Source organism: Gadus morhua, chromosome 22 (assembly GCF_902167405.1).
Source record: "Gadus morhua chromosome 22, gadMor3.0, whole genome shotgun sequence".
NCBI lineage: Eukaryota > Metazoa > Chordata > Actinopteri > Gadiformes > Gadidae > Gadus > Gadus morhua.
Genome location: NC_044069.1, coordinates 864,886 through 882,168, shown reverse-complemented (window position 1 = coordinate 882,168; position 17,283 = coordinate 864,886). Strand labels below are relative to the sequence as shown.

At 47.0% G+C, this 17,283-nt stretch overlaps 2 long non-coding RNA genes across 4 annotated transcripts; one reads left to right on the top strand and one right to left on the bottom strand.

Moving 5' to 3' along the window:
- Window positions 1-2,230: 2,230 nt before the first annotated feature.
- Window positions 2,231-5,591, bottom strand: LOC115535300 (uncharacterized). 3 transcript variants are annotated; one of them, XR_003974442.1, is made up of 4 exons: window positions 5,530-5,591; window positions 5,339-5,455; window positions 5,002-5,125; window positions 2,231-2,304 (listed from the first exon to the last, which is right to left on the bottom strand). It is a non-coding gene; the product is annotated as an uncharacterized LOC115535300 (long non-coding RNA). The 3 variants fall into 3 exon arrangements; XR_003974443.1 differs by lacking the exon at window positions 2,231-2,304 and adding an exon at window positions 3,813-3,837; XR_003974441.1 differs by lacking the exon at window positions 2,231-2,304 and adding an exon at window positions 4,008-4,042.
- Window positions 5,592-13,413: 7,822 nt separating this feature from the next.
- Window positions 13,414-14,942, top strand: LOC115535326 (uncharacterized). The gene is made up of 2 exons (XR_003974474.1): window positions 13,414-13,840; window positions 14,737-14,942. It is a non-coding gene; the product is annotated as an uncharacterized LOC115535326 (long non-coding RNA).
- Window positions 14,943-17,283: the final 2,341 nt, after the last annotated feature.

Here is a 17,283-nt window from a genome sequence, read left to right as displayed (position 1 = left end):
ATTGAAGCTCTGCCCTAACCGAGTGGACTCGGACCGAGAGGGGGTCTGAAACCCACTGCCCTTCTCCAAACAGCCCTTATGTGATGTTGAGGCTAGCAGGTAGAGTACAACGCGCTGTGGTAGATTATGTTGATCCAGAGATAACTTGCACATTGTTTTATAATCATCTTTTCACCATCGACCAATCGATTGGTCAGAGAGTTGGTTGAATTTAAGATTACAGCACAAATCATCATCTCTAATCAATACTTACCTTTTCTCAATAGACTGATTTCCATCTTTCAACTCAGCAGGATGATTCATAGAGTGGTCACTCTTCATGGAGACACAGCTGGGTCCAGGGGAGTCTGCTCTCTGCTGCTGCTCTGGGCTTCAACACACAGACACACACACACACACACACACACACACACACACACACACACACACACACACACACACACACACACACACACACACACACACACACACACACACACACACACACACACACACACTTTAATTTTCCTGACTTGGAAACATCAGTACCAGCAAAGTCTGATAATAAGAGTCTGCTCACTCCTGCTGGACTCTTTGAGAAAAACAAGAACCAGGATTAATGGATGTTTGATAGAAGCTGTATCTTTATAATATATGATAAATCCTCACCTCTTCTCAATAGACTGATTTCCATCTTTCAACTCAGCAGGATGATTCATAGAGTGGTCACTCTTCATGGAGACACAGCTGGGTCCAGGGGAGTCTGCTCTCTGCTGCTGGACTCTTCTAGAAAACAAGAAACAGGATTCCTGTAAGTTTCATAGAAGCTGTACCTATATAATCACTAGGGCTGTCAAGTTCTGGTCGGTTGGTTGACTGGTTAATCGATATGCACTTGTTGGACCAAATTCCCTTTGGTCGGACTATGGCTGGTGTTCCTTTAGTAAGAACAAAGAGCTTCTTAATCCATTATTTTAGAGCCGGGAGGGACAAATGTAGACCGATGTGTTTTAAATTTGATTGACGGGCTATATTGTGTTAGAAATAACATTAATTATGAATAAAAATAATGTTGAAGGCTTAGTAATTTCTGTTTAAACAATCATATGGTTTAATAAACTATGGGACTTATAAGACAAGAGGTCAAACCCCCGGGTTCCTCAACGTTGAACTGGCCCATAAGGAAGACCGCTAGTCCTAACTTACTGAACCTTTACTCCGCTACTAACTCATTGATTCCAACCAAGTCATCGATCTGGCAGCATTTGGTTAAAAAGGACGACAAAATAGCATGCAAAGTGTAGAGTAAGTTTGTGGGCAGATCAGCTAAAATGGTGGCATGAGTACTTTTTTCTTAATACGTCTGTGATTCTTCCTCCCCCTTCGTGTTTAACGCTCGCTAGGCTTTGAGTGGAACACATCAGAATTGGCTTCTTGTCACTAATCCCAGCAGCATCCAGTGGGCCCCGTTATATTACACACAGATAAAAGCTATAATCAATTCTTCGGTGGTGTCGTCTATAAACGACGCTGCCCGACGCTCCGTGGCTCGTCCGCCGTCTGCTTCATATTGAAGCTCTGCCCTAACCGAGTGGACTCGGACCGAGAGGGGGTCTGAAACCCACTGCCCTTCTCCAAACAGCCCTTATGTGATATTGAGGCTAGCAGGTAGAGTACAACGCGCTGTGGTAGATTATGTTGATCCAGAGATAACTTGCACATTGTTTTATAATCATCTTTTCACCATCGACCAATCGATTGGTCAGAGAGTTGGTTGAATTAAAGATTACAGCACAAATCATCATCTCTAATCAATACTTACCTTTTCTCAATAGACTGATTTCCATCTTTCAACTCAGCAGGATGATTCATAGAGTGGTCACTCTTCATGGAGACACAGCTGGGTCCAGGGGAGTCTGCTCTCTGCTGCTGCTCTGGGCTTCAACACACAGACACAGACACACACACAGACACACACAGACACACACACACACACACACACACACACACACACACACACACACACACACACACACACACACACACACACACACACTTTAATTTTTCCTGACTTGGAACCATCAGTACCAGCAAAGTCTGATAATAAGAGTCTGCTCACTCCTGCTGGACTCTTTGAGAAAAACAAGAACCAGGATTAATGGATGTTTGATAGAAGCTGTATCTTTATAATATATGATAAATCCTCACCTCTTCTCAATAGACTGATTTCCATCTTTCAACTCAGCAGGATGATTCATAGAGTGGTCACTCTTCATGGAGACACAGCTGGGTCCAGGGGAGTCTGCTCTCTGCTGCTGGACTCTTCTAGAAAACAAGAAACAGGATTCCTGTAAGTTTCATAGAAGCTGTACCTATATAATCACTAGGGCTGTCAAGTTCTGGTCGGTTGGTTGACTGGTTAATCGATATGCACTTGTTGGACCAAATTCCCTTTGGTCGGACTATGGCTGGTGTTCCTTTAGTAAGAACAAAGAGCTTCTTAATCCATTATTTTAGAGCCGGGAGGGACAAATGTAGACCGATGTGTTTTAAATTTGATTGACGGGCTATATTGTGTTAGAAATAACATTAATTATGAATAAAAATAATGTTGAAGGCTTAGTAATTTCTGTTTAAACAATCATATGGTTTAATAAACTATGGGACTTATAAGACAAGAGGTCAAACCCCCGGGTTCCTCAACGTTGAACTGGCCCATAAGGAAGACCGCTAGTCCTAACTTACTGAACCTTTACTCCGCTACTAACTCATTGATTCCAACCAAGTCATCGATCTGGCAGCATTTGGTTAAAAAGGACGACAAAATAGCATGCAAAGTGTAGAGTAAGTTTGTGGGCAGATCAGCTAAAATGGTGGCATGAGTACTTTTTTCTTAATACGTCTGTGATTCTTCCTCCCCCTTCGTGTTTAACCCTCGCTAGGCTTTGAGTGGAACACATCAGAATTGGCTTCTTGTCACTAATCCCAGCAGCATCCAGTGGGCCCCGTTATATTACACACAGATAAAAGCTATAATCAATTCTTCGGTGGTGTCGTCTATAAACGACGCTGCCCGACGCTCCGTGGCTCGTCCGCCGTCTGCTTCATATTGAAGCTCTGCCCTAACCGAGTGGACTCGGACCGAGAGGGGGTCTGAAACCCACTGCCCTTCTCCAAACAGCCCTTATGTGATATTGAGGCTAGCAGGTAGAGTACAACGCGCTGTGGTAGATTATGTTGATCCAGAGATAACTTGCACATTGTTTTATAATCATCTTTTCACCATCGACCAATCGATTGGTCAGAGAGTTGGTTGAATTAAAGATTACAGCACAAATCATCATCTCTAATCAATACTTACCTTTTCTCAATAGACTGATTTCCATCTTTCAACTCAGCAGGATGATTCATAGAGTGGTCACTCTTCATGGAGACACAGCTGGGTCCAGGGGAGTCTGCTCTCTGCTGCTGCTCTGGGCTTCAACACACAGACACAGACAGACACACACACACACACACACACACACACACACACACACACACACACACACACACACACACACACACACACACACACACACACACACACTTTAATTTTTCCTGACTTGGAACCATCAGTACCAGCAAAGTCTGATAATAAGAGTCTGCTCACTCCTGCTGGACTCTTTGAGAAAAACAAGAACCAGGATTAATGGATGTTTGATAGAAGCTGTATCTTTATAATATATGATAAATCCTCACCTCTTCTCAATAGACTGATTTCCATCTTTCAACTCAGCAGGATGATTCATAGAGTGGTCACTCTTCATGGAGACACAGCTGGGTCCAGGGGAGTCTGCTCTCTGCTGCTGCTCTGGGCTTCAACACACACACACACACACACACACACACACACACACACACACACACACACACACACACACACACACACACACACACACACACACACACACACACACACACACACACACACACACACACACACTTTAATTGTTCCTGACTTGGAAACATCAGTACCAGCAAAGTCTGATAATAAGAGTCTGCTCTCTGCTGCTGGACTCTTCTAGAAAACAAGAAACAGGATTCCTGTAAGTTTCATAGAAGCTGTACCTATATAATCACTAGGGCTGTCAAGTTCTGGTCGGTTGGTTGACTGGATAAACAATTATTATTTTAGGGCCGGGAGGGACAAATGCAGACCGATGTGTTTTAAATTTGATTGACGGGCTATATTGTGTTAGAAATAACATTAATTATGAATAAAAATAATGTTGAAGGCTTAGTAATTTCTGTTTAAACAATCATATGGTTTAATAAACTATAGGACTTATAAGACAAGAGGTCAAACCCCCGGGTTCCTCAACGTTGAACTGGCCCATAAGGAAGACCGCTAGTCCTAACTTACTGAACCTTTACTCCGCTACTAACTCATTGATTCCAACCAAGTCATCGATCTGGCAGCATTTGGTTAAAAAGGACGACAAAATAGCATGCAAAGTGTAGAGTAAGTTTGTGGGCAGATCAGCTAAAATGGTGGCATGAGTACTTTTTTCTTAATACGTCTGTGATTCTTCATCCCCCTTCGTGTTTAACGCTCGCTAGGCTTTGAGTGGGAACACATCAGAATTGGCTTCTTGTCACTAATCCCAGCAGCATCCAGTGGGCCCCGTTATATTACACACAGATAAAAGCTATAATCAATTCTTCGGTGGTGTCGTCTATAAACGACGCTGCCCGACGCTCCGTGGCTCGTCCGCTGTCTGCTACATATTGAAGCTCTGCCCTAACCGAGTGGACTCGGACCGAGAGGGGGTCTGAAACCCACTGCCCTTCTCCAAACAGCCCTTATGTGATTTTGAGGCTAGCAGGTAGAGTACAACGCACTGTGGTAGATTCTGTTGATCTAGAGATAACGGACGCATTGTTTTATAATCATCTTTTCACCATCGACCAATCGATTGGTCAGAGAGTTGGTTGAATTTAAGACTACAGCCCAAATCATCATCTCTAATCAATGCTTACCTTTTCTCAATAGACTGATTTCCATCTTTAAAGTTAAAAGGATGTTCCATAGAGGATGTTCCATCCACTCATCATGGAGACACAGCTGGGTCCAGGGGAGTCTGCTCTCTGCTGCTGCTCTGGGCTTCAACACACACACACACACACACACACACACACACACACACACACACACACACACACACACACACACACACACACACACACACACACACACACACACACACACACACACACACACACACACACACACACACACACACTTGTAAATATCAGCAGCAGTAGAGACTGATAACAACCAATTGGTCTGTTTTCCTCGTCTGTTTAAAAGTCCTACCTCTCCTCTCTGGGGGGGCGTCCATCTTTAAACACCAATGGTATATCCATAGACCAGCCACTCTTCATGGAGACACAGCTGGGTCCAGGGGAGTCTGCTCTCTCCTGCTGGACTCTTCTAGAAAAACAAGAACCAGGATTTATGGACGTTTGATAGAAGCTGTATCGTTATGATCTCTGATAAATCCTCACCTCTTCTCAATAGACTGATTTCCATCTTTAAAGGTAACAGGATGATCCATAGACTGGTCACTCTTCATGGAGACACAGCTGGGTCCAGGGGAGTCTGCTCTCTGCTGCTGCTCTGGGCTTCAACACACACACACACACACACACACACACACACACACACACACACACACACACACACACACACACACACACACACACACACACACACACACACACACACACACACCTATTACTCAGACTAATGATGGAGTCATGATGCATCACTGCTGAGCTCTGAGATGGACAACAGTCACAGACAGAGAGATCCTCTTCTTACCTCTTAGCTTTGCTCCGGCGGCCATGTTCCCCAGACAGAGTGGTCTTAGAGGTAGGACCCCCCTCCTCTCTCTCCTCATCCATAGTAGACTGGAGACAAACACAACTCATCCATCACTTCAATTGCCTTTTCAACTTCAGCCGTTTATTGAGAGAGGTCATTGAGACTGCGTCACACTAAAGCATTATGGACGTCATAGACCATCAATATGAACCCCACAACATAACCACAGCGCCCTCACTACAGTACAGATGGGTACAGCAGATGACCGATGAATTATTAAACACCTTGGAGACTGTAACTGTGCTTAAACTACAACGCAAAAAAGATATACAATAGACTCAAAAAATGCATTGCGGTACAATTAAAGTAAAGAACGTTAGAACAATTTCTCCACTGGACCAAAGTCTGAATTCTGTCACATTACTGAACCACAGATTCAATATAGATCAACTGGTGAAGCTCAACACATCGATAGTCAATACGCACAAATATATAACTTATATCTAAATATCACCACATTGAAAGGACTTCTTTCACGTCCTTCCTTTAATTCGGAGTAGCATCAAGACAAACGAATCTCTTGAATATTGAACGCAGTGTTCAATTTACCACACGGGTCAGAAAAGCAGTGAAACATGAACTAATGTATTCTCTACAGTAAACTCTGTCTTTAATTGATAAGCGATACACGGAGACACATACCGAGATGAGGTCAATATTATATACAGCAACCTAAAGACAATATTAACGGTAGTAAACTGGTTGTTCTTTATCATATACATAACCGAAAGACAATATAAACGGTAGTAAACTGTCGGCCTACCTTACCTTATCGTTTCTACTCCGGGATTATATTGCGTCCATACGGTATAAAGTTGTAAAAGTTTAAATGTAAGGGAAGAAACGGAGGTTAGAGTGTTTCTAAAACAAGTTAATCAGGTGAAAGGAAGTCAAAGAAAGTCTCTTCGCTGCGACACCGTTGACTCGCAGTTGAAAAAACCCGGGACACGCCTCTCTCAGCGCGGGCACGTGATATCTGTGAAGACGAATGTTATGAATGCAGTGCTCGCGCACAATACACACACACACACACACACACACACACACACACACACACACACACACACACACACACACACACACACACACACACACACACACACACACACACACACACACACACACACACACACACACACACCTCTTAGAGTCAGGTAGAGAGAGATAGAGTATGGTAACATCCCCCTTATAAGGTAGTGGTGTCATTAGCCACCTCCTGAACAAATACAGTTACATGCATAATGATGCAATCATACACTTATCCACTCTCAAAACACACACACACACACACACACACACACACACACACACACACACACCAAACTGTTGGAACGGGAAGTACTTCAGGAACCGAGAGAGGAGAGATAGAGAGCGAGAGACAGAGAGACAGAGAGAGAGTGATACAGAGAGAGAGTGAGACAGCGAGAGAGTGAGACAGAGAGAGAGTGAGACAGCGAGAGAGTGAGACAGAGAGAGAGTGAGACAGAGAGAGAGTGAGACAGTGAGTGAGCAGGAAGAAGCAGAAGAGATCTCAAGTTAGTTTTCTCTCTGTGAGGAACAAGCTGTGAGGGTCTGGTCTGAGGAGAGGGTCTGGTCTGAGGAGAGGGTCTGGTCTGAGGAGAGGGTCTGGTCTGGGGGGTCTGGTCTGGGGGGTCTGGTCTGAGGAGAGGGTCTGGGGGGTCTGGTCTGAGGAGAGGGTCTGGGGGGTCTGGTCTGAGGAGAGGGTCTGGTCTGGGGGGTCTGGACTGGGGGGTCTGGTCTGAGGAGAGGGTCTGGTCTGGGGGGTCTGGACTGGGGGGTCTGGTCTGGGGGGTCTGGTCTGAGGAGAGGGTCTGGTCTGGGGGGTCTGGTCTGAGGAGAGGGTCTGGGGGGTCTGGTCTGGGGGGTCTGGTCTGGGGGGTCTGGTCTGAGGAGAGGGTCTGGGGGGTCTGGTCTGAGGAGAGGGTCTGGTCTGGGGGGTCTGGTCTGAGGAGAGGGTCTGGTCTGGGGAGAGGGTCTGGTCTGAGGAGAGGGTCTGGTCTGGGGGGTCTGGTCTGGGGAGAGGGTCTGGGGGGTCTGGTCTGGGGGGTCTGGTCTGAGGAGAGGGTCTGGTCTGGGGAGAGGGTCTGGTCTGAGGAGAGGGTCTGGTCTGGGGGGTCTGGTCTGGGGAGAGGGTCTGGGGGGTCTGGTCTGGGGGGTCTGGTCTGAGGAGAGGGTCTGGGGGGTCTGGTCTGGGGGGTCTGGTCTGAGGAGAGGGTCTGGGGGGTCTGGTCTGGGGGGTCTGGTCTGAGGAGAGGGTCTGGGGGGTCTGGTCTGAGGAGAGGGTCTGGTCTGAGGAGAGGGTCTGGGGGGTCTGGTCTGAGGAGAGGGTCTGGGGGGTCTGGTCTCACACACACACACACACACACACACACACACACACACACACACACACACACACACATACAGACACAGAACTGTTGGAAGGGGAAGTACTTGAGGAACCAAGAGGGAGAGCGAGAGAGAGAGAGAGAGCGAGAGAGAGCGAGAGAGAGCGAGAGAGAGAGAGAGAGCGAGAGAGAGCGAGAGAGAGAGAGAGAGAGAGAGAGAGAGAGAGAGAGAGATTAAATCGGTTAAACTATCAGAACAAGTGAATGGTTAATCGTCCTGTGGATTAATTGTTCGAGTTTGTACAAAAAACCAGTTTCACATCAAAAGCAAAGACAGCGAAGCTAAGCACTGCTTCGGGACCGCTATAGTTCTAGTTCCGGTTCTATATATAGTTGGGACCGAGACGCTCAGTCTGCTCTGTCCTGTGTGTGTGTGTGTGTGTGTGTGTGTGTGTGTGTGTGTGTGTGTGTGTGTGTGTGTGTGTGTGTGTGTGTGTGTGTGTGTGTGTGTGTGTGTGTGTGTGTGTGTGTGCAACCCAGTCGCCAAGAAAAAACGTTGACGGTGTACGTTTCCATGAACACTGGATACGTAGCATTTCAACGTAAAACAGCGTGTTATACCTACAGTATCCACGCGTGCCGCTGTGGAGGCGGGTTTCGGGGTTTGGGTTTCACGGCAAATTGTGGACACGATTGTTGAGGGTAATTGTTGTTGCCGTAGCCCACCAGGCTACGGCAAGCGACTGACTTCCTCCTCCACACTACACTCCCTGTTAACCACCTCGGCCCCCCCCCTGCCCACCCCCCCGCTACTCAGGGGGAGTAGGGCGTCCCACCGCTCCCTACACCACCACAGGTCCCCCTAGCCCCGCTTAGACACCCCAACACACTCACTTTACCGTTTAAACCTCCCGTTATCCCCTCTCGGTTTCTCCACCACTCTCCCGACTCATGACAGAGCCCTCAGGCGGGCCCACCAGGCTACGGTCTGGCTGCGGTCCTGCTTAGATTCCCCTCCCCCAGGCCTGGCATCAGACCGGTGGTTTTTAGGTAGACATAAACAACGGTCTTAGGGAACAAACAGCCGTTACCGTTATCAAAGACATCGACGTCGCGTTGGAACAGCCAGAGCTGAAGTCCCTCAGGCCCGTCTCGTCATTCCTCTCCTCTCTGTTTCCATCGAGCTATCCCTTCACCAGCTCCACTGCACTGAGGCCTTCAGCAGCTTTGTGAGAGACAGCATAGAGGAGGTGGACCCCCGATGCGGTCACCTTAAACAACGGTCTCTCCTTCAACTCCAGACGACCCAGGACAGCGTCCATTGGGCTCGGGGACGGGGGTTAGGGCTATGCTACCCATAACCCTAACCCTTACCCTCTTATTCATTGGAGGCTTCTTTTATGTGACAGGATGGTATGGATGTGTGAATGGTTTTACTATCTCTTATTTATCTTTTTTTATATTCCTATTTTTTTATTTATTCATTTAATCTATTTTGCACTTATCTGCCAGCAATTATCTTTACCCTGTGTGTTTTTAATACTTCTTGAAATGCTTATACCATGTTATTTATATATATATATGTATATGTGCAATTTTGGGGTTCCTGCATTTTTCGCCCATGACTTCTACTGAGATTGCAGTGTGCTCCTTTTTATTCCTATATTTTGTATAAATGCGCATGATTTACTATTAATGAGAGGATGTGTATGGATGGGTCTGGATGCGTGGATGTGTGTGTGTGTGTGTGTGTGTGTGTGTGTGTGTGTGTGTGTGTGTGTGTGTGTGTGTGTGTGTGTGTGTGTGTGTGTGTGTGTGTGTGTGTGTGTGTGTGTGTGTGTGTGTGTGTCTCTCTTGTTTTGCCCTCTACCCCCAGCACCTTGCCAGGGTTGACAGATAGTATAAACTCCTCTCCATCAAACCACGCAGACGAAAAGTTACAGTTCACTCTTTATGGTGAGGTGAAGTAGGGTAAAACTGAGGAATGGAAGTACAGCATTTCAGTATGAGAATAACAGAATGCTGTAAAATTAGCTTAGCTACTAAGTTAGCTTGCTAATGTAAGAATATCCATCCATCTAATTTGTTTACAAAGTCTCCTTAATCTCATTATACATCAAACCCCCTTAACATAGCAATACAGATAACGTACCAACGATGCTTTCAAAGGCTAACTTGAAACCAGAGGAGACGCAATTATGAAGACGAGTGCGAGTACCACGCTTTCCGATCAAGTGAATGTAGTGTAATGGAGTGAAAGGCATGCATATCGGAACATATTCCAGAAAGATACCAAAGTCCGCCAGTAGATGGCATCACAGGACCATCAATAAACATAAAAGACTGAATTAGCCAGGAGAAAACATACATGTAACAGAACACATATATTTAGAAATATATACATATATATATATATATATATATATATATATATACTTCTATGCGTGTGTGTGCGGGCGGGGTCCTCAGACCCCCCCTTTTATTTACTCTGATGTACTTTTCATCCTTTCCAATAGAAGTGTGTTTCTATTGGCCCGTTGGCTGTGTCACCGTCAGCAGTTACCAGGGACCGTCCTGCCGTCGCCTCTACCCACCACGGGACCACCACCCTCTCAGGCTACCCACCACGGGACCACCACCCTCTCCTCTACCCACCACGGGACCACCACCCTCTCCTCTACCCACCACGGGACCACCACCCTCTCCTCTACCCACCACGGGACCACCACCCTCTCAGGCTACCCACCACGGGACCACCACCCTCTCCTCTACCCACCACGGGACCCCCACCCTCTCCTCTACCCACCACGGGACCCCCACCCTCTCCTCTACCCTCCACGGGACCCCCACCCTCTCCTCTACCCACCACGGGACCACCACCCTCTCCTCTACCCACCACGGGACCCCCACCCTCTCCTCTACCCACCACGGGACCACCACCCTCTCAGGCTACCCACCACGGGACCCCCACCCTCTCAGGCTACCCACCATGGGACCACCACCCTCTCCTCTACCCACCACGGGACCACCACCCTCTCCTCTACCCACCACGGGACCCCCACCCTCTCCTCTACCCACCACGGGACCACCACCCTCTCAGGCTACCCACCACGGGACCACCACCCTCTCAGGCTACCCACCACGGGACCACCACCCTCTCCTCTACCCACCACGGGACCACCACCCTCTCCGTCAGCAGGTCAGAGCCCCCTCACAGCTCCACCCTTTTGAAATAGATCTATCTTTATTGAAGTGTCTTCACCCTGGAGGCCTACCTACACCAATCGCACCAACACCACACAGCCACACTACCACGCACACAACAGACGCACGCTACCTCCCCCACCTACATCCCGTTATAGACCCCCCAGCCTTCAGTATAGACCCCCACACACCCACCATCACCACAATAGACCCACACACACATATCAAACCACAGAACACACCAGACCCACACCAACACACCCACACACACAACCACTCAGACCACAAAGACCACCTCCACCCTCCACCCGTCCTCTCCTCCCACCACCACCAACACACACCCGGTACATTGCACCAGATGGCCCAACCCGTGGAAAAGACAAAGTATATTTTAAAATACTCCAGGCCCTGCACCACAGGGACACAGCGGAAAGAGCGGTGTCCTCCCGGGAACTCCCCAGGGGGATGTCACGACAGGTCCACAAACGATCCCACTTCATCAAACCCATCACCCACAGACACCACATCACAAAGAAATAATGACAACACCAACACCTGGATGCACAATGACATGTTGATCCTAAAAGAACACTACACACACACAATAGACCAACTCACACAAACACCCCAGCCCACCAACACACTCTCACTTAAGACCGCTACCAACTGGGCACACAAGAGATTGGGCCACAGACTATTACCCACCACCTTCCATCAACTAGAACACACACTACTCCATACACCGTCCGCCCCTCACTCACCACTCATCACCAACCCACACCCCCTCAACCTACTCCCCCCCTCCCCCATACCGACCAGTCCCCATACCACCCCACCTCGAGCCTGGACCTTCCCCTCACCGACACCTCCACAGCCCACACTCAGCCACACAGACCCCCCCCCCCCCCTCCCTCCCTCTGCCTCCCCAACCAGCACCCACACACACCCTAGATCACTCTATTCAGGCCCACGCCCCACACTGACGGAGCTCACAACTATACACACAACCAGAAACACAACAGACCCCCCCTCACACAACCAGCCCTCCCCCTCCCCCCTCCCTCAAGGATAAGGGGGAGGGGGAGGGCCCCCACCTTCCCTACCTGCAGCAGGAGCCAGGACCCCCACAGAGTCGCACCACACACCCTCCACACCACCTCAGATCAATTACCCCCCCCCCCCAACTCAACCAACCCCCCCCCACCCATCCCCACCCTCTCCCCCGCTCCACCCAGTCAGAAATCCTCCCACCAGATGAACCTCCACCTCAGAGGACCGAGCAACAACCAACACACCACCATACACCACCCTCTCTCCAGAGTCCCCCCTCACTCCATCCAGACACTTGACTCCAACCTCTCCCACTCCCAACCCCCGCAAGGAGACGATCCTCCACCCAGACGCACAGGTCATTCATACCCAGAACTCCCCACCAGATTCCACCACACCCCACACACCAACACCCAGCAGACCCCTCCTTAGATCACACACACGCACCAACCTCATTGTGGACCTTGTTGACTCCCCCCCCCCCCCCCCCTCATAGGTGTCACCAGTGGCCTGGCGAAAAATTTAAGAGCAATGATGAAGGGGCCTACTAAGGTCAACACGACCACAACGAACCCAACTGACCAAAAGTCTCCCCCCTCCCCCCACAACCTTCTTACCAGGTCACTGTTGACACCAACCCTCCGGCCCCCACTGCCCCCCCCCTACACTACCCCCTCCAGATATCAAACCACAGTCCATCCCCTCCCCGACCAATCCTGCAGTCTTAAAATACTATCGACCCCCCTACCATAAGGTTAGGGGGGGCCACAAGCTGCAGGATTAGTCGTACCTAGGACACACACCCACACTCATCATCCGCGACTACAATCTCTATAGAATTCCCCCACAACAACCTCATCGGCCCCCACGGGGCCCTGCTCCCTCTTGGTTCCCCTGGGGCCCTGACCCGACCAGAGGACGGGCTCTGACCTCTGACCTCCCACCTGGAGCCCCATGTGACCCGGCCAGAGGACGGGCTCCTGATCAACTCTCATCATCACATCACTCATGATCACCGAACGTCGTGTCCAGGAATGTTTTAATAAAGCGCAGAGAGCAGAACACTGGGACTCCTGTGAGCTCATTACACCAAACATACTCAACGCCTTTAGTTCCAGCTCGTTTTCATCTACAAGCTTCAGTTAAAACCCCTAAATAGCATCGCTCGGGTACATTGGAACTCCACTGAAAAGGTGACGACTGATTAGTGACTTTTCCTTTGTTTTTCCTGACCTTCCAAGCCCACTAAGACAGACTTCCAGTGGTGTTGTGAGATAAAACACAAAGTCTTCGATAAGGTGAAGAGAAGATTCAGTTAAGCCTTTAAAATGTGAGTCCGAAAAAGTTTATACACACAATTTCAATGCGTTGAAATCACACATTATAGCCTAGCTTGTGTTGTTAGCATGAATGCTACGTTCAGGTGTCTAAATGATCTACCGGTATTCAGGTCGGCTACAGGCTAAGTGATAACTAAACCGACATTTAGACATTGGTCATTCATAAATAGTAGTTATTGGGTAATAAATACCTTGTGGTACATCGTACCTGACGCAGACTGAACCGCCCCTGCGACTCGGTCCGACCGACTCCACGGTCCAGTGAACAACGTAGGAACCGTTTAAGCTTGACATTGTGTTTCTAGGTCACATATTGACGTTGTTTAAGCTCTGTGACGTCTGCAACGGTTAGCTTTAGGGATAGCCACCTTGGGCTAAAGCGTCAAGAACGTCCTCACACTCTAGCCTCAACGTCAAGGAGACCCACGGGAAATACAATCCGGTATTCAATTAAACTATTAAAGTGGGATTCTGAAAATATATTTTCTGTTCGAAAAATAAGTTTGAACGCAGGTTAACGGTTAAAATTGACCAAGTTGAAAAGTCTGAAGTCAAATACTCTTAAAACATTACCATCACTGATGAATACTGTTAGAATATTACTATCACAGATAGATAGATAGATAGATAGATAGATAGATAGATAGATAGATAGATAGATAGATAGATAGATAGATAGATAGATAGATAGATAGATAGATAGATAGATAGATAGATAGATAGATAGATAGATGGATTGTGGAATGAATGACTGTTTTGTCCTATTTTTGGAGAGGGCTGGGTATCGAGACCTGCTACCTGAGGGTAAGAGTTCAAAGGTGGAAAAAAGTGGTTTTTTTTGTTTTTTCTAAATTATTTTCTGCTTTACTCTGAACTCTCTCTGTAGGTGTTTTCAAGACTATTTAAATGAGTACCTAACAGCTGGCAGTGGTCCCTATTTTCCAAAGCCTACTCTCCTGTGCTTCTGCTGTGCTGCCGAACCAGCAGATTATGCAGAAGGTACAGACACTCTCCACATAAGAAGTGCAGAACATCTTAGCCATTTTGCAGTCTACATCAAATGGACCGAATTAAAGCCTTTGCTGTCCTTTTTTCTGAATGAGTTCCGTGTACTGCTCCCACTTCAACTTGTTGAATGGGTTAACCAAGTGATGGTTAGTGCTTTGTTCTATGAACATCCTTAATGTACCCACAGAGATATATTGTTGTTTCTCTTTCTGCTGACTAATGTATTTTGGAAAATCTTACTTTGGATAAAAGCGTCTGCTAAACTCCCTCAATGTAAATGTAAATGTTAATACGGTTTCACTCTCATAACTATATATTCCTTAATCCATCATTTTATTAAAATACATTTTTACATTCTCAAGGATGTCTGATCCAGGAATGATTTAGTGAGATTAAATGTGTCTTCTGTATATCAAGTGAACATTTTAATGAAACTGCTTCCTTAAGTATTCCAAGATATGAATAACTTAAATAAACATTATTATCACATTATTAATATAATGTTAATGTGTATGAATGTCCATCTAATGCGCAACACTTCATTGACCTGGGAGGCAATATTTTTTCTTTCACTTTTCACTTGATTACTTGTGTTTAATTTGAATTTAAATACGATGATATGAATTGAGATAGGATTAAAGTGAATAGGCTCGAACAGTAAAACGCAGTCGAAACAAAACGCAAACTGATTTCTGAAAAATCGGTTTAAATATCGGAACAAGTGAATGATTAATCATCCTGTGGATTAATTGTTCGAGTTTGAGATTGTACCATACGCCGTATGCAATTAAAAGGAAAGACAGCGAAAGTAAGCATTGCTTCTGGACCACTCAATGTCTAGCTCTGGTTCTACATGTAGTTCGGACCGAGACGCTTTAATAGGACTCTTTAATAGGTCCATGTTCTGGGCTCCTGAAGGTCTGATCCGGCGGGGCTGAAGGGGAGGGAGGAGGCGGACCCGCTCGACCAATGGGAATTCAGAAAGGCAGTCGCGTCCATTGTTGAAGTGGAAATAAGTGAAGCAACCGAACGGGCATAAGAGCCTCCAGAAAGCCCTAGTAGACCTCGGTGGAGATTCATTTGAATAGATTTTAACAGATGAAACACACGCGTACACGCACGCACGCACACACACACACACACACACACACACACACACACACACACACACACACACACACACACACACACACACACACACACACACACACACACACACACACACACACACACACACACACACACAAAATGCAATCATAAATTATAAACATAGTATACTGTTTTAATGTAAATTTAGAGTATGTCGGTGGACATATAGGTTGACTCCATTTCTGGTCTACTGTTGTCTCAGCGTCGTGGTGCTGAGGAGATCAGCAGGACCGCAGCGCCCCCGTGTGGCCGCCCGGTGAACCGCGGGTCGCTGACCGCAGCCGGTGTTGTGCCGAATTTCGACCCCCCCGCATATTACGACCCCCCTTCGCGTGAACGCGCATTCGCTTATTGTCAACGCCCCATACTTTCATTTAGTTCGAGGCGCTCTTCCTGCCGACAATATTAGTCTAAATTAGTGTTTATATTCTATCACAACATCACAAGTTGAGCAACTTATCACAGAAAGCGATGGCATATTTTAGATTGTAAGTTTGAAGACGAACACATCGCCATGGAACCTCCGACGACCCATGTACGCTACAACATTCACGATAATGAACTACGAGAGCACTTAAATACGTAATAGTTAAAAGTAATACATTTATGCATTATGTTATTTACTCATATTAATTTTGACAACCTCTTGGTAGCCTACCCTGGAAAGCACATTTAACTGTCTGTGACTGATCCAAAACTAAGGAAATCCTTTACTAGGTACAGACTCAGTGAGCACAGCCTAGCCTTCGAGAGAGAGTGAAGGATATTGGATATATTGGATATATATTGAATATATCCAATATATATTTTCGATATATTGAATATATACTGTTTGTTTTCACCACAACCGTACTGTGCCTTTTTTTAATATTACCTATATTTAATGGATTACCCGTGCATCGACCTGTTAGCCTGACTAACGTAGTCTCCGACTCCTAGCCTGCTCCCTTCCTGGACTTCGCCTACCCATCAGATCTCCTGTGTGTGACCTCCTGCCTGTCCCTTGACCCATCTCCAGCCTCCTTCTTGGGAATTGTGTTAATAAACATTCTATCATGCTCTGCGCTTGGAACCTATTCTTGGCATCCTTCGTATTCATTACCGTCAGGTTATTATCACAAAAGCCACAAGACATTGTGGCTGTTTTACAAAGGTGTGGGTTTTTTCTGCAGGGAACAGTTAGGGCTCATTAATGTAATGTGTGTTCAACTTTGATATCTGTTGATGTTACATAGGATTTCTGAAAGGAAGTCTATTCTAGAATATTCCTCAAAGT